Source organism: Lontra canadensis, unplaced genomic scaffold (genome assembly GCF_010015895.1).
Source record: "Lontra canadensis isolate GAN:19392208 unplaced genomic scaffold, GSC_riverotter_1.0 scaffold25, whole genome shotgun sequence".
NCBI classification, from domain to species: domain Eukaryota; kingdom Metazoa; phylum Chordata; class Mammalia; order Carnivora; family Mustelidae; genus Lontra; species Lontra canadensis.
The window spans coordinates 14,951,645-14,978,527 of NW_022631019.1; the positions used below are offsets into that span (position 1 = coordinate 14,951,645).

General features: G+C 39.3%; 1 protein-coding gene across 17 annotated transcripts in view; it reads right to left on the reverse strand.

Moving 5' to 3' along the window:
• Window positions 1–26,883, reverse strand: part of EIF4G3 (eukaryotic translation initiation factor 4 gamma 3) — a 338,175-nt gene that overhangs the window by 297,244 nt on the left and 14,048 nt on the right. The gene's annotated exons all lie outside the window — the stretch shown is intronic.

Genomic DNA, 26,883 nt, shown 5'->3' on the forward strand with positions numbered 1-26,883 from the left:
CTCTCTGTCAAATAAATAAATATTTTAAAAAACTAGATTATAATAAACAAGCCATTTTAGAAGACAAAGAATGGGTCCTAGCTTTACAAAAAGTCCACCAAGAGGCATCTGTATCAGGCTAGACTTACTTCTTACCAGCTTTTTATATGCTGAGCTTTGAAATACAGGTTTCTCAAAATGCAAATCCTGGATACAGGTATCAACATAAGAGCTTAACAAGTATTGATAAACATTGTAATCTATCTTTAGTTTAAGTCTTAGAAAATGATGTTTATTTTCTACTGGCTAGACTAAATGATAGCATCAGTTTTCTGACTACCAGCTAAGTGCCAGACAGTACACTTGGTATTTTGTAGAGAGGATTTCATTTAATCCACAGAACAACTTGAGAGGTATTATTAGCCCCTCTTACAGAGAAGGAAACTAAAATTCAAAAACATTAAGAGAGGGACGCCTGGGTGGCACAGTCAGTTAAGTGTCTGACTCTTGATTTCAGCTCAGGTCATGATCTCAGGGTCATGGGATAGAACCCATGTCAGGCTCTGCACTCAGCGAGGAGTCTAGTTGAGATTCTCTCTCCCTCTGCCTCTGCTCCTCCTGCTTGTGCTCAACCTCTCTAAAAAATCTTTAAAAAAATAAAAACATTCAAAAATAAAATAAAGGATGGGGCGCCTGGGTGACTCAGTGGGTTAAGCCTCTGCCTCCAGCTCACGTCATGATCTCAGGGTCCTGGGATCGAGCCCCACATCAGACTCTGCTCAGCGGGGAGCCTGCTTCCTCCTCTCTCTCTGCCTGCCTCTCTGCCTACTTGTGATCCCTCTCTCTGTGTCAAATAAATAAATAAATCTTTAAAAAATAAAAATAAAAAATAAAATAAAAGATAAAAACATTAAGAGAACTGCCAAAAATTACGTGATTATAATTGATAGAAACAGAACCTAGGTATGTTCAACTCTATGGTTTGCTCTTTTTTTTTAAGTGTTCCTGACCAACATCTCTTCAAGTACCCAGTGTACTTTACATTCATATTTTAACAAATTAATGCATCTGAAGCAAAATTAGAAATACACTGTGATGTCACTTGAGGAAAACATATTTAAGTCTGAATGGCAAGATATCACGAAACTATTCAATTATCTTGTATTCAATACTATAGCTAAAATCTGGTTATAAAACAGGTATCCATACAAAACCTAGGCAATTTCACAAATTCTGAAAGATTAAAAATTAGAGTACATAAAAGGCAAACATAAGGTTTTAAGAGTTAGGCATACAAATCAAAGGTGATACTATTTTTAAATAATAGGTTAAAATGATCTAAGAGATAAGGGCAATAGCTGTCATCCAATGATGTGACCATGAAAAAAATTAGTCTCAAGGAGTTTTTTATTTCAACTAGAAAGCCTAAAAGTACAATACAATAATGCTAATGCAAAATGAGCTTCAATTCTTCAAAAACTAACATATTCCCCAGAGAGATGTTATTTTATAAATTTTAGGATGTCCTCCTCACAATCTACTTGTGAGGAGAAATTATGGATCTAAAATCACCGTTGAAATGTATTTGGAAAATACTGTGCATGAGAAATTCCACAAAACATACATAGTATGCAAATATATAAAAAGTTGACTATACCACAAACTTGCTAACATGAATTATCTTAAGAGAAATGATTTCTACTTTCATTAGCAATACTATCCTTATAAAAATTATTCCAAGTGGGGCACCTGGGTGGCTCAGTCAGTTGAGCAACTGACTCGATTTTGGCTCGGGTCATCATCTCAGGGTTCGGAGACTGAACCCCACGTCCAGCTCCACGCTCAGCACAGAGTCTGCCTGTGATTCTCTCTCTCTCTCTCTCTGCCTGCCTCTCACCCTCCACTCTCACACGCTTTCTCTCAAATGAATATTTTTTAAAAATTACTCCAAGAGGAAATAAAAGTATAAATACAGTAAACTCGTCCCTCGTGTCAGTCCCCAACCACAAAACTTGAAGACACATTCAATTATGGAGAGGCCTACTACCCAGCTGCAAGAAATCTACCTGCCCGACTAACTACTGATCTACCTCATCTTCATAAATATGAATGGAAACCACCAATTACCAGACATTAAGAAAGTAAAGAACCAAGATGCCTGGCAAGCTTAGTTGGTAGAGTGTGTGACTCTCAATCTCAGGGTCATGAGTTTGAGCCCCACACTCAAATGTACAGAACTGACTATATTGCAAACTTGTTAAGATGAATTATCTTAAAAATGATTTCCACTTTCATTTTCATTGGAGATTGAGATTACTTAAAAATAAATAAATAAACAAACTTTTAAAAAGGAAGTGAAGAACCAAGAAGAAAACACAAAACCCTGGAGAAAATGATGCAGGAAGCAGAAGACTTTTTAAATTTCTAATTAGTACCTAGGGAAGTATTCAAGGTAATATGTTAGTCATAAAACAGGACACAACTGCTACCAATAAAGGGGGAAGGAGAGGGAGAAAGCAAAGTTCTTGGATATTAAAAACAATTGTCAAATTTTTTAATTTTTTATTTACTTCAATTTATTTATTTCAATTTCAATTTATTTTCAATTTATTTCAATTTATTTATTTCAATTGAGCAGTTCTGCTTACAAGACTCCATCCTACTAAAATACACATTATGTCCAAGGAAAGGCACTACAAATTTTAATACAAAAAAAGGAAAAAAACCCTAAAAACTAAACTAATACCCACCATCAATAGCAGAAGACTTAAATAAATGATGGTACAACTACACCACAGAATCATCAATATGTATCAATATGGCAAAGATTTGTAAAATACATGAAAAAAACAGTCACTAACATGTGCAGTATAATCCCACTTCATGTTTTTAAACAAAATGTATCATATAATAACAGTAATAGCCATGACTACATTATTACACAAAGTGCCAGGTACAATTTTAAGCATTTTATATGCACAAAATCATTTAATCCTCACAACCACCTGATGCACTAGAGTCTCTAATTACCCCTTTTAACACATGAGGATACCGAGCCACAAAAAGGTGAAGTCACTTTCCCAAGGTAAACAGCCACTAAACCATGGGAGCTGGGACTATATCTGTGGCATTCTAAAGTCCCCACCTAAAGTCCCCAAGATCACTCTTCACATTTCAAGCAGTTGGGATACGAACCACAAAGTTCACCTCCAGAGCCCAACCTCTAAAAACCTCCACCTCTCTCCTCCTCCACCCTCTTCCCCGATCCCCTCTTCCTCTATTTGTAAATAAATACCAAAAGATCTGTAAAAACAGACACACTAAACTGTCAACTGTGATAGCTTATAATGATGAGAGTGGAAATCAAGTTTATCATATATTTAAATATGCAACATATATAAATTGATATGATTTATATTCATTACATATGCACACATGCACTATTTTACTAAGTTTTGAACATCACCTAAGATTTCGATAAATACAGGAGTCTAGGATATGAGCAGATAATTTTCAAATCAGGAAATAAAAGCTAACATGGGAGAAAAAAAAAATCTTTTTCTTAACAATTTTATTTATTTATTTAAGAGACAGAGAGTGAGAGAGCATAAGCAGGGGGAGCAATATAGAGGGAGGGAGAAGCAGGCCTCCCTACTGAGCAGGGAGCACGATGCAGTCTCCATCCCAGGGCTCTGGGATCATGACCTGAGCCAAAGGCAGATGCTTAACTGGCTGAGCCATCCAGGTGCCCTGAAAAAACTAAATCTTATAATAAAAGAAACGCAAATCAAAATTGTGTATCAGTTCACCTATCAAATTCACAAAAACTGAAAAACTAGAATATGTGATGCTGGTAAAAATACAGCAATATACATCCATTATCCTAATGTTCACATCTGCTACACCATTAATTTTTACTTTATTAAGGAAATATCTGATATATTGAAAAACGTTACACACAAAGATGTTAGTCTCAGCACTTTTTTTAGTAGCAAAATTGTTAACTTAATAATCCAGTGATATGGGTTGTGTCTCTAGGACAGATACAGAAATATTATGAAAGATAATTAAATCATTAAAGCACTCAAAATGTTTACTGAAATGGGAATAGGTCAATGCTAAAATACAAAAAACAGGGGTGCCTGGGTGGCTCCATCGGTTAAACATCTGCCTCTGGCTCAGGTCATGATCCTGGAGTCCTGGGACCTAGCCCCACATCAAGATCCCTGCTTGGCTGGGAGCCTGCCTCTCCCTCTCCCTCTGCCTGCAGCACCCCCTCCTTGTGGCTCTCTTCCTCTCTATCTCTGTCAAATAATTTTTTTTTAAAATACAAAAAAATAAAATGATTTACAGAATGATTTACAGCTATGCAAAAAAATGCATGTACATAAATACATATACATACATATGTATGCAACACATACATACATACATATATACATAAACATACAAAAATTCCTTCAAGGAAATATATCAAGGTATTAACAATAGTTATCAATGGGTAGTGGAGTTCTCATTTTTTTCCTGTGTGTCATTACAATGATCATACGGCTGTTCTGCAAAAGGGAGCTTTTTTTCCCTAAAGCAGAAAAGCCTTTTTTCTTCATCATATTAAGAGAGTAATGAATGAATTACTGTGTCACTGGTCCATCCGGATATACCACATCTCACTGTTTGCTAGGCAGCATATCCCGGGGCTCCTACATCATACCCATCTCTAGTCACAAGCAGAAAGGATGGAAACTCAAGCACAAACATACCCCGTCCAAATGGCAGTGCATTCACTTTAGGGCGTGGCTGAAGCAGCACATGCAGCAACTTCATTTCTCTATTCAAACCACTCTCCATCTCTCACCTTAACCTTCTAGGTTGACTCTGGATATGCACAATACTCCTCACAGGAGCTACCACAGAGACAGACCTTTACACCCCTCTGCTACACGCCACCCACTTTGTGCCTGAGGGAAACAGTCTCCCTTCAGTCAATTCCCCCAAGTCAGAAACCACGGTCATGCTGGACACTTCTGCCATCAACTGACACAGCCGTTCTGTTTTCTGAAAATAGCCAATCTTGCTCAGCAAATGACAGCATACGCCAAGATTTCATACTCCTATAGAGAACGGGCAGTGTCCCTGCTAAAGGTATAAATTACAAACCCCTCCCAACAACAGAATCCGCAATAAAGTAACTCTTCGACAAGAAAAGCGTCATTCTCAGAGCAACAACTTTAAAAGAATCCTGACCCAGATCCTATTCCCCAGGGTGCTCCTCCTGCATCGTGGCAGGAACCACAGCAGTCCGTCTGGTATGACGCCTGCCCCTGCGGCAGCAGCAGCCATTTTTGGCTCACCCCTGCAGCAGCCCCAGACGAAAGCCAGGACAGCAAGAACAAGATGGCAAAGGACTTTAAAAAGCAAATTCAGGTAACAAATAACCGGCAACAGGAGAAAATACTGCACAAATCTGCCACATTGTTAAAAAGGCTTTTTTTCTTTCTTTTTTTTTTTTAAGGTTTTATTTATTTATTTGACAGACAGAGATTACAAGTAGGCAGAGAAGCAGTCAGAGAGAGGAGGAAGCAGGCTCCCCGCCGAGCAGAGAGCCCGATGCGGGGCTCGATCCCAGGACCCTGGGATCATGACCCGAGCTGAAAGCAGAGGCTCTAACCCACTGAGCCACCCAGGCGCCACCTCTTTTTTTTTTTTTTAAGATTTTATTTATTTATTGGAGAGAGAGAGATCACAAGTAGGCAAAGAGGCAGGCAGAGAGAGAGGGGGAAGCAGGCTCCCCGCTGAGCAGAGCCCAATGCTGGCTCCATCCCAGGACCTGAGCTGAAGGCAGAGGCTTAACCCACTGAGCAACCCAGCCGCCCCTTCTTCTTTTTTTTTAATGACAACTCTTTTAAAATAGTTTAAATCAAGTCTCTTCATGTCATGCAAACAAATTTGGGGAGATCAGCACTAGTATTGATATTATGGAAAACAGATTAATTTCATCAGAATACCTGAAGCAACACACAATTCATAATTCCTTTTTACTTAACTATTAACCAAAAACATGACCTCTCTCTTCCCTGGATTCCCTGTCAAAAATCTAAAAATGTATTTTAAATCCTCTTTACTCTCTTAAAATAATGAATATAATTTAATGTCTTTCCTGAATGTAGAATATACAAGGAGTCACATTTTAGCTTAGTTTCATTTCTGAAAATAGAAATAGCTTTATTTTTCTGAAAATAATACCTGGAGAGTTTTGGGTTGTTTTTTTTTTTTCTTTTTCTTAAGAATGCTCCACGCCCAGTGTGGGACTTGAACTCATGATCCTGAGATTAATAGTTAAAGAAAATAAAAATCGCCAAATCTCACCAGCAAATAGAGATCTCTATGAACACTGCTGTTTAACCAAACACTTTTAAAATATTTTTAAGATAAAATTTGATCAGACATGCTTTTTTAACTGGCTTCCACAAAATAAATGTGGACTTTTTTTTTATTTTTATTTTTAATTTTTTTATGTAGGCTCTACCTACATGGGTAGGTACTTAATGGGTCTGGAACTTAAGACAGAGATCAAGAGTTATACGCTCTACCAACTGAACCAACTAAGTGTCCATGGACTTTTTTTAATGTAAGTAAATGTTCTGCAACATTTTTAAGGGTTATATACTACTTCAATGCCTATACAGTCCTTAATTCCCCCCAAGACCCCATTACTAGGCCTTTAATGTGTTTCAAAAGGTCCACTATTATAAATGATGGTGTGGCAACAATCAGAATTTTATTTGAACACCAACTTTAAAAGTACAAGTCTATAAAAACAGAAGGTACTTGAAAAAAAAAAAAAGATAATTTCAAAGTAATCCTTGGATATGTGTCTAAATAATCCCTTAGGATATTATCAAAATGTAGTATGGGGCACCTGGGTGACTTAGTTGGTTAAGCGTCCAAGTCCTGATTTTGGCTTAGGTCACTATTTCGGTGCTATAGAATCAAGCACCACCTCAGGCTCCACACTCAGCAAGAGTCAGCTTGCCCCTGTCCCTCCACTCCTCCCCCCACTGGAGTGCTCAGAAGTACGTGCTCTCTCGCAAATAAATAAATCTTTTTTTTTTTAATTAATATAACAGTAGCTCAATTTCTGTTATGTACATCTAGAGGCACATGAAACAAAATCTTAGGTCAAACGGTCTCATACACCCCACTTGGGAAAAGAGATTAATTTTATTCCCTGTCTCACCCCACATACTGTTTTAGTAAAACAGACTAAGTTCAAACAAGACAACAGCAGAGCCTGGGGAAGCACTGAAAGCAATATCATGAGGTGAAACCAATCCAGGACTCTAACAGAGTATTTCGAGGCCCATCTTCAGATTGGAGTATGGGGAGATTAAAGGCTCAGAAGAGGTTCTAAAGACTCCCAGATCTCTAAGTGACAAAGAACCAAGCACTTAGCAAGAGCAGCTGTGCTTAAAACTATATCTACACATTCTGTCACAGAAATTCCTTTGGGTTAACAAATTTATTTGAGAAGGCCAACTATTTCTGGTTCTGAATCCCTTAGATGGAATTAGTCAAACCTGCTAATACTAGGAAAAGGAACCAGGACAGTAAAATTCCCCCTCCTCAGGATGTTCAACATGGAGCTTCTTTATGAAAATGAATTCATTCCCTTCCAACCCACAGACTGGTTCCTAATTCAACTTCAATTACCTTTCTACCCTTCATTAGTGGTAACGGTATCTACCCACCATGAGTTCAAGAACCTCCCCACCAAGGCTTTCTTATGAGATCAATAGTGATTATTAACTGATGTGATTTTATACTGTATAATGAAATAAATCCACATTTGAAAAATCTGCATAACCTAATGAGCCAATATTTTCCAAATGACCAACACGTGGTATTACATAAAAATCACACATGGGTAAAAAGATCTATTCAAAGTACAATCAGACCAATAGATTTAACTGCATGAAAAGTTCAAGGACATGGTTTCAGGTTCTAAATTGAAACTAGCCTTTAAGAACCTACACCCTAGTTTTGGTGTAGTAATAAAGAAGATCCACAATTATCTGAGAATAACATTAAAACCCTCTTCTCCGGGGCGCCTGGGTGGCTCAGTGGGTTAAGCCTCTGCCTTCGGCTCAGGTCATGATCTCAGGGTCCTGGGATCGAGTCCCGCATCGGGCTCTCTGCTCGGCAGGGAGCCTGCTTCCTCCTCTCTCTCTCTCTGCCTGCCTCTCTGCCTACTTGTGATCTCTGTCAAATAAATAAATAAAATCTTTAAAAAAAAAAAAAAAAAAAACCCTCTTCTCCTTTCCAACTACGTATCTGAGTTAGACAAGATTTTCTTCAAACAAAACATACAGCAGAATGCAGAAGCAGATGTAAGAATAGAGTTTTCTTCCACTAAGCTAGACATTAAAGAGATTTGTAAAAATAATGTTACTATCCTGTTTTGAAAAGCTTATTTTTCATTTGTCAACTTTATGCTAATATAATGGATCTATTGTTATTTAAGTGAATATTTTAAAATTTTGTTTTAGTATCTAATATTGTAAATATCAACAAATAGCCCACCTAACAAAAGCTCTCTGAAATCCTCAACAATCTTCAGTAGTGTAAAGGAGTCTTGAAATCAAAAACAAAATCTGAGAACTGCTGTTTTAAGTCAATGGTTTCACTATGCTGTCTGTGGAAAATCTGCCATCAGTTTCCTGGAGTATGGTTTCCAATTTACAGAAATAAAATCTATGGGGAGGAGGGACATGCCTGGATGGCTCAGTCCCTTAAGCATCCAACTCCTGGTTCCAGCTCAGGTCATGATCTCATGGTCGGGGGATGGAGTCCTGCGTGGAGCTCTGCACTCAGCACCGTGACTACCTGAGATTCTCCCTCCCTCTCTCTGCCCCTCCCTACACACACACACACACACACACACACACACACACACAATCTCTCTCAAATAAATAAATAAATAAATAAATAAATAAGATCTTTAAAAATAAAATCTATGGGAAGTTTTCATTTCTGAAAGGGATTTTTTTTACATCAAAAATCTAAATCACTGGGACACCTGGCTGGCTCGTCAGTAGAGTATGTGACTCTTGATCTGAGTTGTGAGTTCGAGCCCCCTGTTGGATGTGAGATTACTTAAAAATAAAATCTTAGGGGCGCCTGGGTGGCTCAGTGGGTTAAGGCCTCTGCCTTCGTCTCAGGTCATGGTCCCAGGGTCCTGGGATTGGCCACGAGTCGGGCTCTCTGCTCGGCGGGGGGCCTGCTTCCTCCTCACTCTCTGCCTGCCTCCCTGCCTACTTGTGATCTCTGTCTGTCAAATATATAAATAAAATCTTTTAAATAAATAAAATCTGAAAAAAATCTAAATTGCTGCTGTAAGAGCTCACATAAATTTATATAAGCCCCCTTCGTAATGTCCGTATCAGCTGAATCAGCTTACACATTTGTTAATAAACTGGCTCCTAAATGTTCTCCGCTTCTCTCTCTTATCTATTTTCTAACTAGATTGGAAAATTATCAGGGTCAATGTCACTTTCTTTTTACTTCACACAGTCCTACAGCCCATGGCAGGAATTAAATATACGCTACCCCTATAGTGGTCACTTATGGCCACTTGCAGAATAATGTGTTATTTTTGAAGAAAAACTAAAAAGCACATCTCAAGGATTTCTAGACAGAAGGAAAAAGTCCTTGATCAGAAGACTGTGGCATCTGAGCGGTATCATTAATTCTTATAACCATCAACTATGGCATCTACCACAGTCACATTTTTTTTTTAAAGATTTTTATTTATTTATTGAGAGAGAGGCAGTGAGAGAGAGCATGAGGGAGGAGAAGGTCAGAGGGAGAAGCAGACTCCCCGTGGAGCTGGGAGCCCAATGCGGGACTCGATCCCGGGACTCCGGGATCATGACCTGAGCCAAAGGCAGTCGTCCAACCAACTGAGCCACCCATACGTCCCCCACAGTAACATTTTTGTGTGTGTGTGACATTTCTTTTTGATGGTTGAGGCCATCTGAGAAGGTGCTGAGTTAAAGAATTTCCATGATCCTTTCCAACCCTCATATTCTAAGACTCTGATTCCTTTTATTCTCAATCCCAGCATTAAATAATGCTGGACACTATGGCTGTTCAGGGGCTGAACGATGAGTCAGCAGGTGAAGCCATTTGTGAGAAGCAGTTTCATTACATTTCCAACAACAGAGAAGCCAGCAAAAGACAGCTGCCATTGTTTACATTGCTGAACGTGCTGTCGGCTTCACAGGCCTGTAAAACCACCTATTGTCAGCAAACTCCATTTTTCTTAGTTAAGGGTTAAGAAGCACCAGACTTAGCTACCAGCTCCAAAGCACATGAACAATCTCTTTTCTCAAAACACAACTACTATAAGTGCCTAAAAGAACATTCAAAAACCATTCTTACAATAGAAAATGCCTCCATTTACAATAACCCAGGTCCCTTCAGAGACTACTGTTATACATGCTCAGACACAGAAAACGTCCTTCCGATAGGAAAAACAAAGGCAGTGGCTCCTGGGTGGCTCAGTTGGTTGAGTTACTGCCTTTGGCTCAGGTCATGATCCTGGAGTCTCAGGATCGAGTCCCACATCGGGCTCCCTGCTCAGCAGGGAGTCTGCTTCTCCCTCTGACCCTCTCCCCTCTCAAGATCTCTCTCTCTCTCTCTCAAGTAAATAAAAAAAAAATCTTAAAAAAAAAATAAAATAAAAACAAAGGCATTTAAAACCCCCACACAATGCTGTTAACTATTTAAAGCACAGTTCAGAGCTTCTTTAACACAGCTAAAAATAAGCAGGCAAAACATGAATTGCTCATCTTTTTTGAGAGAGCAGAGGCAGCCAAGCTACCTGAGGTGAGTATTTGCAACTCAGTTTCACTTCTCAGAACCAAAAGGGTTTGATCTTTATGAATCCTTTTGTCCTGGGGTACCTGGGGGGCTCAGTGGGTTAAGCCTCTGCCTTTGGCTCAGGTCATGATCTCAGGGTCCTGGGATGGAGCCCGCATGAGCCCGCATTGGGCTCTCTGCTCAGCAGGGAACCTGCTTCCCCCTCTCTCTTTGCCTGCCTCTGCCTACTTGTGATCTCTCTGTCAAATAAATAAATAAAATATTTTAAAACAATCAAACAAAAGAATCCTTTTGTCCTGGGCACCTGGGTGGCTCAGTCAGTTAAGTGATTGCCTTCGACTCAGGTCATGATCCCCGGGTCCTGGGATCAAGTCCCGCATCAGGCTCCTTGCTCAGCAGGGATCCTGCTTCTCCTGCCTCTGTCTCTGTCTCATAAATAAAGTATTAAAAAAAAAAAAAAGAAAAGAAAAAAGAATCCTTTTGTCCTAAGAAGGTTCCCTTCCAAATATATTTTTCAGAGTTGTGATTTCCAATGAAGGACTGAACTGAAAAACACCTCCCAACTGCTTTCTAGTTTCATATACAACACCTCATCTAGGCATTACACCTAAATTAATTTCCCTTTTCATTCTGAAAGCAGTCAAATTAACCTAGTATTTCAAATTCTTAGCTAAAGTGATAAGGAGTTATAGATGTATCTAAATACATATGTGTCTAGCTACTTATCTATATATACATCTATGTATATGTCACCATAGTGTCATAAGACATTATGACAAAAGATGCCCTACCTTGTACTAAGCAGGTACTATTCACCATTATTCGAGTATCAAGATCATCCCTTATAAACTATAAACTTATAAATTTATAAGCTATCTACTATGAATCTGCTACTAACCATGCACTAACTTAAATCAAAACTGTACCTACTTCTTAAGATATACAAAAGTTCAAGTGATCTTTAAATGCATGTTGGGTAACAACCATGGAAATTTACATAGCTCCAACTTTTCCTTTTTTTATAAAAATTTTTTTTAAGATTTTATTTATTTGAGAGAGAGAGAAAAAACATGAGCGAGTGAAGGGCAGAGGAAGAAGTAGACGTTGAGCAGGTAGCCGATACAGGGCTCAATCCTGAGACTCCGGGATTAAAACCTAAGCCAAAGGCAGATGCTTAACTAACTGAGCCACCCAGGGGCCCCAAGTTTTCTTTAAAATTTTTTCAAGATTTTATTTATTTGTGAGAGAGAAAGAGAGCATGTGTGCACAAGCAGGGGGAGCAGCAGGCAGAGGGAAAACCAGGCTCCCCACAGAACAGGGAGCCCGATAAGGGACTCAATTCCAGGACCCTGGGATCATGACCTGAGCCGAAGGCAGACACTTAACGAACTGAGCCATCTAGGCATCCCGGATCCAAGTTTTCTTGCACAAAAATATCTAAGCATGTTTCATAAAACTGGAAAACTGCAGATCAGAAAGTAAACAAACTCAAAGTCATCCTTACGAAAAGCGCACTTGTGTTTGCTCTCTGACAAATAAATAAATAAAACCTTTTAAAAAGGGGGGGGGTGGTGCCTGGGTGGTATCAGTCAGTTAAGCGGCTGCCTTTGGCTCAGGTCATGATCCCAGGGTCCTGGGATCGAGTCCTGCATCAGACTCCTTGTTCAGCAGCAAGCCTGCTTCTCTCTCTGCTTCTGCCTGCCACTCTGCCTGCTTGTACTCTCTCTGACAAATAAATAAATAAAATCTTTAAAAAAAAAAAAAAAGTACATACAACATACTTTCAAAAGTTTCAAGCAAAAATTGTAACTCACATGTCAATCTTGGATTTGAATTATTTACTACAAATACCTAACTCAATCCTGCTTCCTAATAACCCTCCAGAATGGTCCTTTAAAACTCGAAATGACCATATCATCCCCCTAGCCTACAGCTGATAGCTCCCCGCTGTCATCTGGGTGACAAGTTCCTTAGCCTGGCTTATAATGCCCTTTCTGTGGCCTCCACCTGTCCACTGCTCCACTCCAAACTGTTAGCCTACCAATGGTGAACAAGTCATTTTTCACTGAGTCTCTGTATGTGCTGACTCCTGGCTGGAATACCCTTTTTCCTACCATTATCTTTCATATGGCTCATTCATACTTTCAGACACAGCTTAGAAGTATCCCCTTCTCAGTAAGCCTCTCCCTTCATTCCTCCCAATCCTCTTCCAGCCCCACCCCCAAGACAGATGACCCTCCTCAGAGCTCAGTGCTGTGTTTATTGATTCCTGTTTACTTACCTTCTTACATATCTGTCTCCTGTACTAGTAAGCTTCTCGAAGGCAAAAACTAGTATTTCTAACTCCTCAGTGCTCACCAAACATCTACTGAATGATTAAGCTAGAATACAGAAACAACAAAACAAATTTTTCTTTAAAACATATGGAAAGGGATGCCTGGGCGGCTCAGTTGGTTAAGCAACTACCTTCAGTTCAGGTCATGATCCCGGGGTCCTGGGATCGAGCCCCACAACAGGTTCCCTGCTCACCGGGAGCCTGCTTCTTTCTCTGCCCCTCTTCCCTAATTGTGCTCTCTGTCTGTCTGAAATGGATAAATAAAATTAAAAAAAAAAAAAAAAGAAGAAGAAGTGAATTTAGGCATACCTGGATGGTTCATTTGGTTGAGCATCCGGCTCTTGATTTCGGCTCAGGTCATGATCTCAGGGTCATGAGATTGAGCCCCGCATCAGGCTCCACCCTTGCCTGCTTAAGACTCTCCTTCTCCCTCTGCTTCTCCCACTCCCCCGCCCTCCCCCACCACAAGTTCTAGCGCTCTCTCAAAAAAAAAGAAAAAAAAAGCAGATAGAGCACACAACTCTTGACCTTGGGGTCATGAGTTTGAGGTCCACACTGGACCTAGAGTTAACTAAAAAAAAAAAAAAAAAACAAAAAAAGTGGATATAAAATAATGATTTCATAACCACTGCCCAGAATCCCAACAGCAGCCTATGAGTAGCCAAGGTAGGTAGTGATTTAAATCCATTTAAAGTTTTTACATTATAGGGGTGCCTGAAGCTAATCTGGACAGCTGTAAAAGACTATGCTCTTGGGCTTCTCTTTCCTCCTGGCAGCTCCTGCTTCCTCTTTTCTCTCGTTTCACCATCGTCATCCCATCAGCAGGTGCTGCATGGACCCCTAAGAACTTTTGTGTTCCTTTTCACTCTCTCTGTTATGCTTTATTTCCACAAATTTGTTTTTCCAGCCTTTCTCTGCTCACCAGACTTCCATCTCCTTATTTCTAAACATGTTTTAGAAATGTCCATCTCTTAACCAAATAAGATGTTCCATTCACGTCAGATCCAACATGTCCTCAACTGAATTTATCTGCTCACTACCTCAAAACATGATATATAAAATCAAATTCTACATCTTCTTTACTTCATCACCGACAATATCATTTTCCAGTCTCAAAGCCTTGGAGTCAGTTTTAGCTCTTTTCATTATTTCACCAAGGATATTCAAATCTCTAACTTTCTTTGAGAGCTTTCATGATATAATCACCCTTTCCTTTTCATCTCCCTTTAGACTACATGTGCATCAGTAAAATCCTGGAAAACCTTAAGTGGGTCTAGCATATTAGTCTCCATGCTTCTTATCGATCTCAATCCATCCAGCACAAAATTCACCTTCCTCTAACTACCAAATGTGTTAGTAGGTATCAGGTTTTCAAAAACTTTTGCTTGCTACAAGACAGAAGAACAGATATCCAAAAGTTTGCAAAACTGTCACATGCACTGCACACTAGGTTTTCAGTCAAGCACGTCTTCTGACTACCCTAAATATATTATCTACTGTATTTCCTGGCTGCTATAAAAGCATTTTTTTCCCTCAACTGTAAATGTCTTCTCTCTTCCATCTACCCAAATCCTACTTCCTAACTCCTCCAGTCCTCACTGATCTCTCAGGCCTCTGACGGCCTACCTCTATTTAGAGAGCACCTTAAATTCTTTAACTGTTTGACTAGAGCACTCACACTTCAGGATTCTTTTTTTTTATCTCCATCCACAACTAACATATGCGGTTATTTAATAAACACTTGCTCCTTTCGCCATTTAATAAATCACTGTCTACTAAGCATCAGGCACTATTAACTTAATCTGTGGAATCCAAACAATAACCAGAATTTTCCTTCCCTTTTCTACTTTTCTCTTGTCTCAAGATTCCATCATGTTTTTCTTTCTCCCTTGAGCATCCTAACCTTGCCATTTCTAGTTATCCTGTTCCCTTCAGTTGAGCCTTCAACTGAATAGTAACTAAGCCACTTTCAAAAATAGGATTCTAGAATACAAAAAAAAAAAATTACTCTTCACTCCAAATATTCAGAAAAATTAGGAAGGGTGACCAGCAATGTGTTTCTGAAGGTTAAGTTGCCAGTTGGAAGGTTCTCACAACTGTCCTTATCACTGATGCTAATTTTCACATATATCCTTATGAACAGACCAAAGCCTTCAATTTCACAAAAAGCAGACTTACTTTCTGTACGTAGACTCTGTGTTTGATAAATACATGATTAAATAGAGAAAAGAACAATTACAGTCTAGAGGAGACTAAGGAGAAATAATAACCAGATGCAATGTGGGACCTGAAACAGAAAAAGAACAGTGGAAAAACTGGTAAAAACCATTAGCTCTGCATTTTAGTTGATAATATTGCATCAATGTTAATTTCCTGTGTTTGATAACTGTACTATGACAATGGAAAATGTTTACATTAGGAGAAGGAGACAAGGGATAGGAGAGAACTCTTACTATTTTGGCAAATTTTCTGTAGGTCTAGAATCAGTTCAAATAGAGGTTTTTTTTTTTTAAGAGGATGACAATACTTTGCTATTTAGTTCATATGCTAATATCAAAGACCTTTATAACTACAAGATCAAATACAAATTGTTAGACCAAGGAATTTATAATGTCACTGGGGGCACCTGGGTGGCTTAATGGGTTAAGCCTCTGCCTTCGGCTCAGGTCATGATCTCGGGAAGTCTGCTTCCCCCTCTCTCTCTCTCTGCCTGCCTCTCTGACTACTTGTGATCTCTGTCAAATAAATAAATAAAATCTTAAAAAAAAAAAATAAATAAAATGTCTTGCTGCTTCCCAAGTATTTTAGTAACATATACAGAAGTAGCATAAAGACTCCTAATTTTCTAAACTATATAATGGTTACTAGATAGGATGACTATATAATTTATCATCCAAACCAGAACCATTACAGGAGAAGGGATCTCTCATCACCTACTGGTAAGTGATCACTGTTGTTAAACACCTCAAATCGGTTTGAGTTTGTACAAACCTGATGCTTTGGCAAGTCATCAGCATCTCCCTCAACCTCAGGAACAAACAACCCTGGGAGAAGGGACGAAAGGTAGACCAGAGATCCCCAAAGGAGATTATATAAAGGGAAAGTAAGTCAATACATACTAATATGCTTATGTCTTTTAATTACGATTTTCAGGGGTACCTGAGTGGCTCAGTCGTTAGGCATCTGCCTTCAGCTCAGGTCATGAGGTCCTGGGATCAACCCTGAATCAGACTCCTTGCTCAGTGGGGAACCTGCTTCCCCCTCTCCGGCTGTCCCTCTCCCCACTTGTTCTCTCTCTCTAAAATAAATAAAATCTTTAAAAAAAATAGTAATTATGATTTTCAAAAGAAAGTCAAGAATAAAATCACTGACTTTCCAGAGCAGCATTCAGCTTTTACTGCCTTGCCTAAAATGTACCACATTCAAGTACACTCACCCAGTCACAACACAAAACGTAATAAGCTAAGGTCAAGTACTCTGCCGTCTACTTTTGAAACAGCAGTTACCCTCCAGAATTTGGTTCCAAATTCTAATATTTGTAAAAAAGACCAACAAATAATATTGAAATTATCAGATGAGTATGATATATTAGCCTCAAAGTCTCAACAATATTAATCGGGTACTTGAGGTCATTAAAATTTTACGTAGGTTAAGACCCACTTCCTTCATATATTCAGTGAGCTAAAGACATGCATACTTATTTATAAAACTTAAAAAGTAGATATAATCTTAATAAACCAGCAACCCCATCCCCACACTGTAATATTTCAAGTCACTGAAGAGACTGTGTGTGTAGAAAATTTTCATCTAAAACACTGTTTCTATTAGACCCGAAAGGTTATAAAAAGCCTCTTCATTAATGTAGTCTTTTTCTGAATAGCAGAAAGCATCCTTTTAGACAGGGTGAGCAGTATTTCCCAATTTTATTTCTTTATAAGAATGTACACATTAAAATAGCCTGAAGGTATAACCTAATAAATAAAAAATCAAATTTAACTTGAAAATTATATAAATGCTCTAGGCAGAACTAATATTCTATGTGAAATACAATAACCCAAGAATTTTTTTTTTTTTTTAAAGATTTTATTTGTCAGCGACAGAGGGAGAGCGAGCGAGCACAGGTAGACAGAGGCAGAGGGAGAGGGAGAAGCAGGCTCCCCGCTGAGCAAGGAGCCCGATGTGGGACTCGATCCCAGGATGCCGGGATCATGACCTGAGCCGAAGGCAGCCGCTTAACCAACTGAGCCACCCAGGCGTCCCAACCCAAGAATTTTTAACTTAAAATTTCAATTCTTCACAGAACAGCGAAATAGTCAAATGCCCTTATGTCATTTTTCACAAAGCTATCCTGCCTAACAGGAATTTATCTTAATAGAGATAGGCAAAATCTCTTTTGGGTAGCTCTCCTATCTTTTAGGCATTATACAAAAGGTGAAAATGATCAAAGTTCATTTATTCGATAGGCTTTATTCTATAAATAACACACCTCACTAAATCTCAAACACTTAATGGATAATAAAACCTTAAATGTAGTTCTGTGTTATCATTCTTCTTCTCTTAATCTTTCCTATTCCTTCTTTCAACCTACACACCTCAACAAATCTTCAAATTTTCAGCATGTTAATTTCCCAATAAATAAAAAAACAAAAACAAAAGAAATACAACTGATTTTCGACAAAGTGCTCAGACAATTCAAAGAATACTTCTTTCAACAAATAGTGCCGAGACAACTGAGCAGTCACACGCAAAACAATAAACTTGGACCCCTAGTACACAGCATACACAAAAATTAATTCAAAATGAATCAAAGACCTAAATTTAAGAGCTAGAATTATAAAAGAAGAAAGGAGTAAAATTCCATGACCCGGAGTTAAGGAAAGCCTTCTTAGACACACTAAGGAAGCAAAAGTGACAGAAGAAAAACGTAAATTTGATTTCACCAAAATTAAACATTTTTTACGCTTCAAAGGACACTATAGAGAAAGTGAGGGGAGCCTGGCTGGCTTAGTCAGTAGAGCATACAACTCTTGGTCTTGGGGTTGTGAGTTCAAGTTCCGAGTGTAGAGAGTCCTTAAAAATAAAATCTTTAGGGACGCCTGGGTGGCTCAGTCAGTTAAGTGTCTGCCTTTGGCTCAGGTCATGATCCCAGGGTCCTGGGATGGAGTCCTGCATCAGGCTCCTTGCTCGGCAGGAAGCCTGCTTCTCCCTCTGCCTGCCATTCCCCCTGCTTGTGCTTAATTGCTCTCTCTCTCTCTCTGACAAATATTTTTTTTTAAATATTTTTATTTATTTATTTCACAGACAGAGATCACAAGTAGGCAGAGAGGCAGGCAGAGAGAGAGAGAGGAGGGAAGCAGGCTCCACGCCAAGCAGAGAGCCCGATGTGGGGCTCGATCCCAGGACCCTGAGATCATGACCTGAGCTGAAGGCAGAGGCTTTAACCCACTGAGCCACCCAAGCGCCCCTGACAAATAAATCTTTAAAAAATAAATAAAAATTAAAAAGTAAATCGTTAAAAAGAAACAGAGGGAAAGAAGACAACTAACTGAATAGGAGAAAATATTCATAGGGGCATCTGGGTGACTCAGTCAATTGAGCTTCCAACTCTTGATTTGGGGTTGGGTCATGAACTCGGGGTCATGAGGTTGAGCCCCTGTAGAGCATGGCTCCGTGCTAGCAGGGAGTCTGCTTGAGATGCTCTCTTTCCCTCTCCCTCTGCCCCTCCCCACACACTGTGCACTGGCACACCCTCTCTCTCTCTCTCTCTCTCAAATAAATAAATAGATCTTTTTATTTTTTAAGATTTTACTTATTTATCAGAGAGAGTGCACGTGAGAGAGCACAAGCAGGGGGAGCAACAGAGGGATAGGGAGAAGCAGACTCCCGGCTGAGCAGGAAGCCCGCTGTGGGGCTTGATCTCAAGACCCTAAGATCATGATCCGAGCTGAAAGCAGCCACTTAACTAATGGAGCCACCTAGATGCCCCAAATAAATAAATCTTTAAAGTATGTGTGCATGGAGTGCCTGGGTGGCTCAGTGGGTTAAAGCCTCTGCCTTTGGCTTGCGTCATGATCCCAGGGTCCTGGGATGGAGCCCCACGTCAGGCTCTCTGCTCAGCGGGAAGTCTGCTTCCCCCTCTCTCTCTCTCTGCCTGCCTCTCTGCCTACTTGTGATCTCTGTCTGTCAAATAAATAAATAAAATCTTTAAAAAAAAAAGTTCTAAAACTGGGGCACCTGAGTGGCTCAGGTCATGATCCTGCTCCCTGCTCAGCAGGGAGAATCTGCTTCTCTTTCTCCCTTTCTCCCTCCCCCTGCCTTCTCTCTCTCTCTCAAATAAAAATCTTTTTTAAAAAAAGTTCTAGGGCACCTGGGTGGCTCAGTTGATTAAGCAACTGCCTTCGGCTCAGGTCATAATCTGAGGGTCCTGGGATCGAGCGCCGCATCGGGCTCTCTGCTCAGCAGGGAGCCTGCTTCCCCCTCTCTCTCTGCCTGCCTCTCTGCCTACTTGCGATCTCTCTCTCTGTCAAATAAATAAATAAATTTTAAAAAAAAGTTCTAAAGCTGACTTTGGTTAGGACTGCACAGTTGTGAATATACTCAAAACCACTGAAGGGTACCCCTAAATGGGCGGCTTGTGTGGTATCTGAACTATATAGCTCAATAAAACCATTAAAGAAAAAGTAATAGTTTCACACAAGTGAAGTCTAACCTTCTCTTATATTGATTCAAAGCCCTCTACAATCTGAATCCATTATTTCAAATATTCTACCACAATAATCCTCCTCTCCAAGCACACTGATGAGGAGCCTCACAACCCAGCATACAGCATACTTACTTCATGCCCAAACCTTGGCTCCTGTTAATTACTCACTCATCACAATCCACTCCCCTCTGCCCATCTAAACCCTGACTGTAGTCTTAAGCACTTGTTTTAATGTTTTTTAAATTCATCTTTCAGTTCAAATTCTGTTTCTTATATGCTATTTTCTAGGGCCTAGTTTCTGCTGGCAGATAAGTAACAAAGTAAGCAAGACACAGAACTGTATATGTAGTCCCACCCTGGCCCCAGTCCCTGTTCCCTCTACAGTAATAGAAACACTCCTGGGACCCTGCCAGGATGGGGGAGACTGAGACAAATACTGCTGTCCCTCCAAAGGACATTTTTTAGCAATAAAATTGTCAAGTATTTAAAAAGAAGAAAGAAAAAAATCCCATATGTGTAATTTAACCTTATGTTACAACAAAAGGACAGAACTTAAGCCCATAAAAGCCCATAGAAAAAAGTGCGAGAAAGAAATATACCAAAATGTTAACAGTAGTTATCTCTACGTACTAAGATTATGGGTGACTTGTTACTTTTCAGTGTTTTTTAATTTCCTGATTTGATTACGTTAGTTCTTACAATCACAAAACAAAATTTTTCATAGTAACATTTGACTATAAATGTTTTTCCTCTTTGGCATTATACCAACCCTCATCATCAGTGTCTATACTTCAAAGGCAACTCAGCCACATTAAATGACTTTGTAAACTGGGTCAATGCTATTCCATCTCAAACAAAATTATGAAACTATTATCAATTCAATTACACAACAGCGCAAAACAATTTTAGAGCACCCTTGAATGCTAAATGTAAGTTGTGATGCCATCTATATTAGCCCTAAAATTTATCTTAAAACTGATTTCCAGACTCTAACTTAACCAACATTTCAACAAATATTTACAGACTTCTTATCTGCCAAGTACTGCTCAAGCAGCTGGCAATTCAACAGCAAACAAAACTGACAAAAATTCTCTGCCTTTACGGACCTTACCTTCTATTGACAGAATTTAGTATCTCATAACAGGGAACGCACGTGGGTTTGAAAAAGTATAAAACTACTACTAGTTAATGAAGGTCATAAAAACTAAACTGACAAATTTCAAATGTACTTAAAATAGTTAAAACAGTCTCAAATTTCAGCTGAGGCTACAAGACAGTGAAAAACTCCTTCTGGATGGCAGCAAGCCAAAGAACTAGGAGCCATTTGAGAATTCAGAAGAAGCTTGGGATCTTGCAGTATTTCATCGATGTAAATCTCAGCTGCAGATTTTTATATTCTGCTTCAAGTCAGGCACCTGGCTAAGAACCAGGGAACAGTTTCCTATTATATTAGCTCAAATTATTATTCCTAAAGTAAAAATAGATTGTATCTCATCACAAGAGTTTATTCCAGAACTTACTTTCCCTCATACTTCATAATGAATTAACTGTATCTTCAACCAAATCAAGCCAGCATCTGGCTGGTCATGGCAACCTTATTTTATGGTCTCAACCCACCCCACTCTTCACCACGCAAGTCACAGAGCCATTTCAGTCTGTTTGACCCACTTGATCTTAGCCAAAAGGCCAAGAAGCAATGGGTCTGTTTGATTAAATCTAACATTAATAAGCCAAAAAATGGAGGCTTCTTGTATCATGCTTCTAATGTTAGCATGCTTCTAATATCAATGTCACTGACCATCAGACAAAGAATCCATTAATAGGTCTCCATAAATCCTTCCCACCTACTTGCAAGAACAAAACAAACCTCAAACCATAATCTTCAGAATCATAAACAACTATAATTCAAGAGTCATTTAATAAACTAGTCTAACTCCTTCATTTTAGAGGAATGGAAACTGATAACCAGAGCATTTATAGGATTAGTCCAAGATAACACCTCTAAAAAATGGAAAAGCCAAACTCAAATCCAGATTTTTTTTTTTAACCATAAATCAGGTACAGTTCTCAATACATCAAGCTAAATTTACTTATATTTCAAAGCTAGTCTCCAAACCAAAAATCTAGTTATCAGAAAAGCAGGGAGGTATTATGAGATGAGTGGGAAGGAGACCAGGAGACCAGATCTGAAATGTATCTTCTCATACTCTAATTCCGGGGATTATGGAGCAGAAGATACTTTGAATCTATGGCAATTGTGTTTTGATTGCCAAGGTGTAAACTACCTCCTCTAGCTTCTCTGCTCCTGCTAAAGACCTGAATCATGACTTGATATCCATTTACTTAAATTCTATGCAGCAGCAACAGCAATGGAATTGGGAAAAGCCAGCGGCAAGAGAAAGCTCTGTAAACCTCGGGTAATTCTTACTCATCCTTTTAATGTAGTTCAGATGTCAATTTTTTCTAGGAAGCCCTAATTCCTCCCTCCTCCAGGCTAAGCTCTTACAGCAGAGTTATCATCACACTTGCTTCATGGGATTCTATCACGTACCTATCAGGACCAAATTCTCTGAGGGCAAAAGCTTTTTTTTTTTTTTTTTTTTTGAGATTTTATTTACTTGAAAGAGTACAGATAAGGAGAATAGCAGGCAGAGGGAGAAGCAGGCTCCCGTCAGAGCAGGGAGCCCAACATGGGGCTTAACCAACTGAGCGACTCAGGCTCTTGAAGGGCAAAAGCTTTTCAACCCTACACCAAGCTCTGAGTTTGGCATACAGTATGTGCTCAATAAACAAATCAATTTTAAAACTTGCCACTTACACTGAAGCTCCAGTATAAATGACTAAAACATGGCAATCTCATTATGACTTAAAACACAGTTTTAAGGGGCACCTGGGTAAGCTCAGTCAGCTAAGCGTCTGCCTTCAGCTCAGGTCAGGATCCCAGGGTCCTCCCTCGCCCTCTGCCCCTCCCCCAATTCATGCTCACGCGCATGCGCAAAACACGGTTTTCAAATTTTTTTTAACAGCAGACCTTTTCATAAAAATCTTATCAGAAACCCCAATGTGGAAAAGCAACGTATCAGTCCTTCGGTGGTTTAGTCTTACAGTTTGACAAAAAAAAATCTCACTTTACGACCTGTAAGCCTATGACACGGAGTAGCAGCAGCAGAGGCAAGAGCCAATGTGACTCAAGCATCTAAGTAACATTCTTCCTTCCCTATCTTCATCTTGCAATGGTCTCCCCCTCTACTTCCTAGAAGAGGATCCGCCCTTTAGAGTATACATCCATCTCTGTTGATGGTGGGGCTTAGGGAGTAGCAAGACTGCTGCTGCTTCATGAGCTATAGAGGTCTAGCTGCTAGTACTACATACAGTATTTTGCTGGAGGCCTTGCTAACTTCTGAACAAGCAGAAACAAGCACTGAATCAAAAGTGCAGGCTATTCTTATGCTTTAAGGCTCAATGAGGTAAAGATAACCTACATTTCTTATGGTATGTGGCTATGAACTAATTAAAACAAGATACAGTAGCAGCCGTTCTAGAGGACTCCACAGAGCCTCTTTACTGCATACAGACCCTCCCCTAGCTACCTCCCTCTCTCATATGCAGATCTGGTAAGAAGCAACCAAGCAGTAGAAAGGACATTCATGAGCTCTGGAGCCAGTCATACCACTATAGAACTGCAGACCCCTACTTATTAGATGGACAACCTCGGGAACATTACTTGAACTTCTCTGCTCTTCAGTTTCCTCATCTGTAAAACCAGAGACAGTACCTACCCTCATTAGGATTGTGAGAATTAAATAAAATCATGCATGTATAGTACCTAGAACACTAGGCACTCAATAAATGAATACTATTGTTAATATTATGCAGATTTAGATTTGGTCAAGAGGCAAAGAAGAGGAAAACAAACCTTTTTGGCTTCAACCGATAAAATTGAAAATCAACAGAGAAAACAAAAAAATTTTTTAATTTTTTTTAAAAGAAAATTAAATACAAAAAACACCCTCAATGGGCATATTTGTTTTTAATATATGTCACACCCAAAACAAAATAGCTGAGGACACAGGACACCAAAAAAAAAAATTTTCTGGTTGCCACAGGCCTTTACCAAATTTAGTTTCTTCAAAGAACCCACTACCTTGATTTTCTTAACCAAACTGGCTGCCCCAAAACAGTAACTAGACTCCCCAGAAGCGTCAGCAGCTCTGAGAGAAATTACACCATGAAGTCCTTCCACATAAATAGAACACTGTGTATTCATAACCAACTGCAAAACTGTTCTAAGTCAGAACTATTTGGGCACTCAAATTCAAACTCATATATCTTTAATTATCTGAAAGGTAAGCAATTTCCATCCAAAGGGCTAGGCTTTTAACAGGAGCCCAAGAACCCCCTGAAAATGTAAGCAACAGTTTTCTGTGGAGAGGGTCTATAAGCTTTCATCAAAATGTCAAAGTTGTTTGTTACGCAGAAAAGGTTAAGAATCACTTTTAAGATGCTCAACAGAGCTTCTGAGAAGTTCATACTGGGAAGCTGGGGAGGGCATACCCCAAGGCAAGTACCTTGAAGTGCCAATTGCATAAACTATTCACAGTGGATTATGTTATAAAAATTCTAAGCATATTCCTCCCTCACCAGTAGCACTTTTCACAGCAGGGTTTATCCTCTTTCATCCCCCACCATCCCTGCCACCCTCCATCATTCCTTGCCAGGCCCCAATCCCTGCCTCTCTGTGGTCAAAGTCCTCTGTCTAAATGGCTTTATGGGCCTGCCATGGAATAATGATGCCTAGAGGCAGGTGCCAGTTGATATTCCAATTCATTATTGCCAACATTTCCCTTCATCTCTGATTTGTCACTTGAAAACTGAGTACAAATGAAGGCCTCTATCAAGTGAATCTCCTTTCAGTATTTTTATAAATTTAAAATACTATATGAACTTATTAATGTAATTCAAACACAACTGCACTGATATATTTTGAGGAACTGGAGATTTAACCAAGCCATAGAAAAAGCAACTCCAGCCTTGCAGTCCAGTCTCAAAGCTTCGTGTCTATCAACTCACCACCACATGATGACCATTTTCATCAAACAAATGCAAATTCCCACACTCCCTCCCTCAAGGTAGAACAGCAGAATTGCCTTTTCAATCCATTTTAACCAATTCCCCATTACCACTGATAATATTTCATTATTAGTATGTTCTAATGAAATCTGTAACCTGTACCTCATTTACTATACAAACTTTTAGATTTTACTAATCGAAACCTTTCAATGAGTAAAGCACTAAGAGAATTGTGAAATACATCAAGACTTTTAATTTCTTCTATGACATGAGACAAAATAAAAATTTAAAGCCACATAAAAACCAACTATCCCATATTTCTACAAATAGCTATACCTAAGAATCATCTCCACTGGAAATTATACCTTAAATTTATGCCCTTTAACAACTGTTGCAGTACCAGTAACTTCTGTGTTGCAACCAACTCAGAGCTTTTCTAAGTCCTTCTTTTGTGAAATGCATTGAGAAAAAGCACACTTGAAACACTTCAGTCACAGCTCTTTGTGTACAAATAAAACCACCAAATTCACCAAGCACTGGTCCTCACTTACCACTTTGTACATCAAGAACACACATTATGGGCTTCCTTTCAATGCTTAATTGTGAAAATAGCTCCAAAATACAAGTAATGAAAAATTTACTTGGTGGTACAGTACATAAATTTATAGCCCTAACCAAGTATGGGAAATCAAGACCAAAAAAAAAAAAAAAAAGACAAATTAGAAAGGAATTCAAACTCACAAAGCATTCAGTGAAGATATGTTTAAGAGATCCAGCACTGAACTCCACCTTGAAGTAGGCTAATCCGCCAACCCTTTTTCCCCCCAAAGTAAAGCAACTAGGGATACTCATCAAAACTAACCAGATTTTCCATGAGCAACACTAAAGTATCACTAAGCATTCTCATCTGTGAAAAATTCTTAATTGAACAGAATCATGCAGGATAAAAACATTATGAAATCAGTACACACATCACACTGGAATGGAATTTATCTTTACTCTGCGCCACACCGCCTGGATTGAATAACAATATTTAAAGAACAGAGAAAACGGACACTTGAGAGAAACCAAAACGATGACCTAAAATGACTCTAGAAGGGAGATACCTTTCCCTTCTCAAAGTAATCGATACAGACAGGAATCAAACTACAGACTGTGAAATCGTCCGTGGACTTCATGGCAGTTACTTGCTCACACACCTACTCTCCCTGGAAGTCAAACACAAAATGACACAAATACAAAAACACAACACATCTAACATCCAATGGTTATTTATTGATTTACACAAATACAACGGGGGGGGGGGGGGGGAAGATGCATGATGAAATCTTATTCTCAGGTCCGTAATACCTTTCTAAATCTCCGTGGAATTAATGAATTCAACGTTTTACCTTCACCGGCTAGTTTCTGACTAAAATACCTCGTCATCAAGTCTTTTCAAACAAAGCTGTACAATCGAGCAAATAACATGAAATTAGATACATTCAAAACCAGGCTCTCCTCCAGAAGCCCTGATCCCCTCTAGTCATCGGGCCTAAGAAGAGGAAATTAAAGCCTTTTAAAATATCCATCATAACACAAGCCTTCCAAGAAGTGAGACTTTCGGGGGTGATGGGTAATGTCAGTTAACTTCCTCTTCCTTTGAAAAGGTCAAAGACAGGGAAGCGTTCGGTGTAACATTTCCTCCTCAGACCGCGTTCCACCACAAACCACATCACAACTCCCCCCATCGCTAAACATCAGCCAGAGGGGGTGCTTGCTGCACATTTTCACCGTAGAGTTAAAATCCGACTTACCTCAGAAACGAACTGAGCTTAGTTTCAAACAGGAAATTTACCAATAAAGTTTATTATGTACTAATAATAACAATTAGGGAAGCCCACCAGGCCCCGCTGCAGGGGTAGAAGGGAGAGGG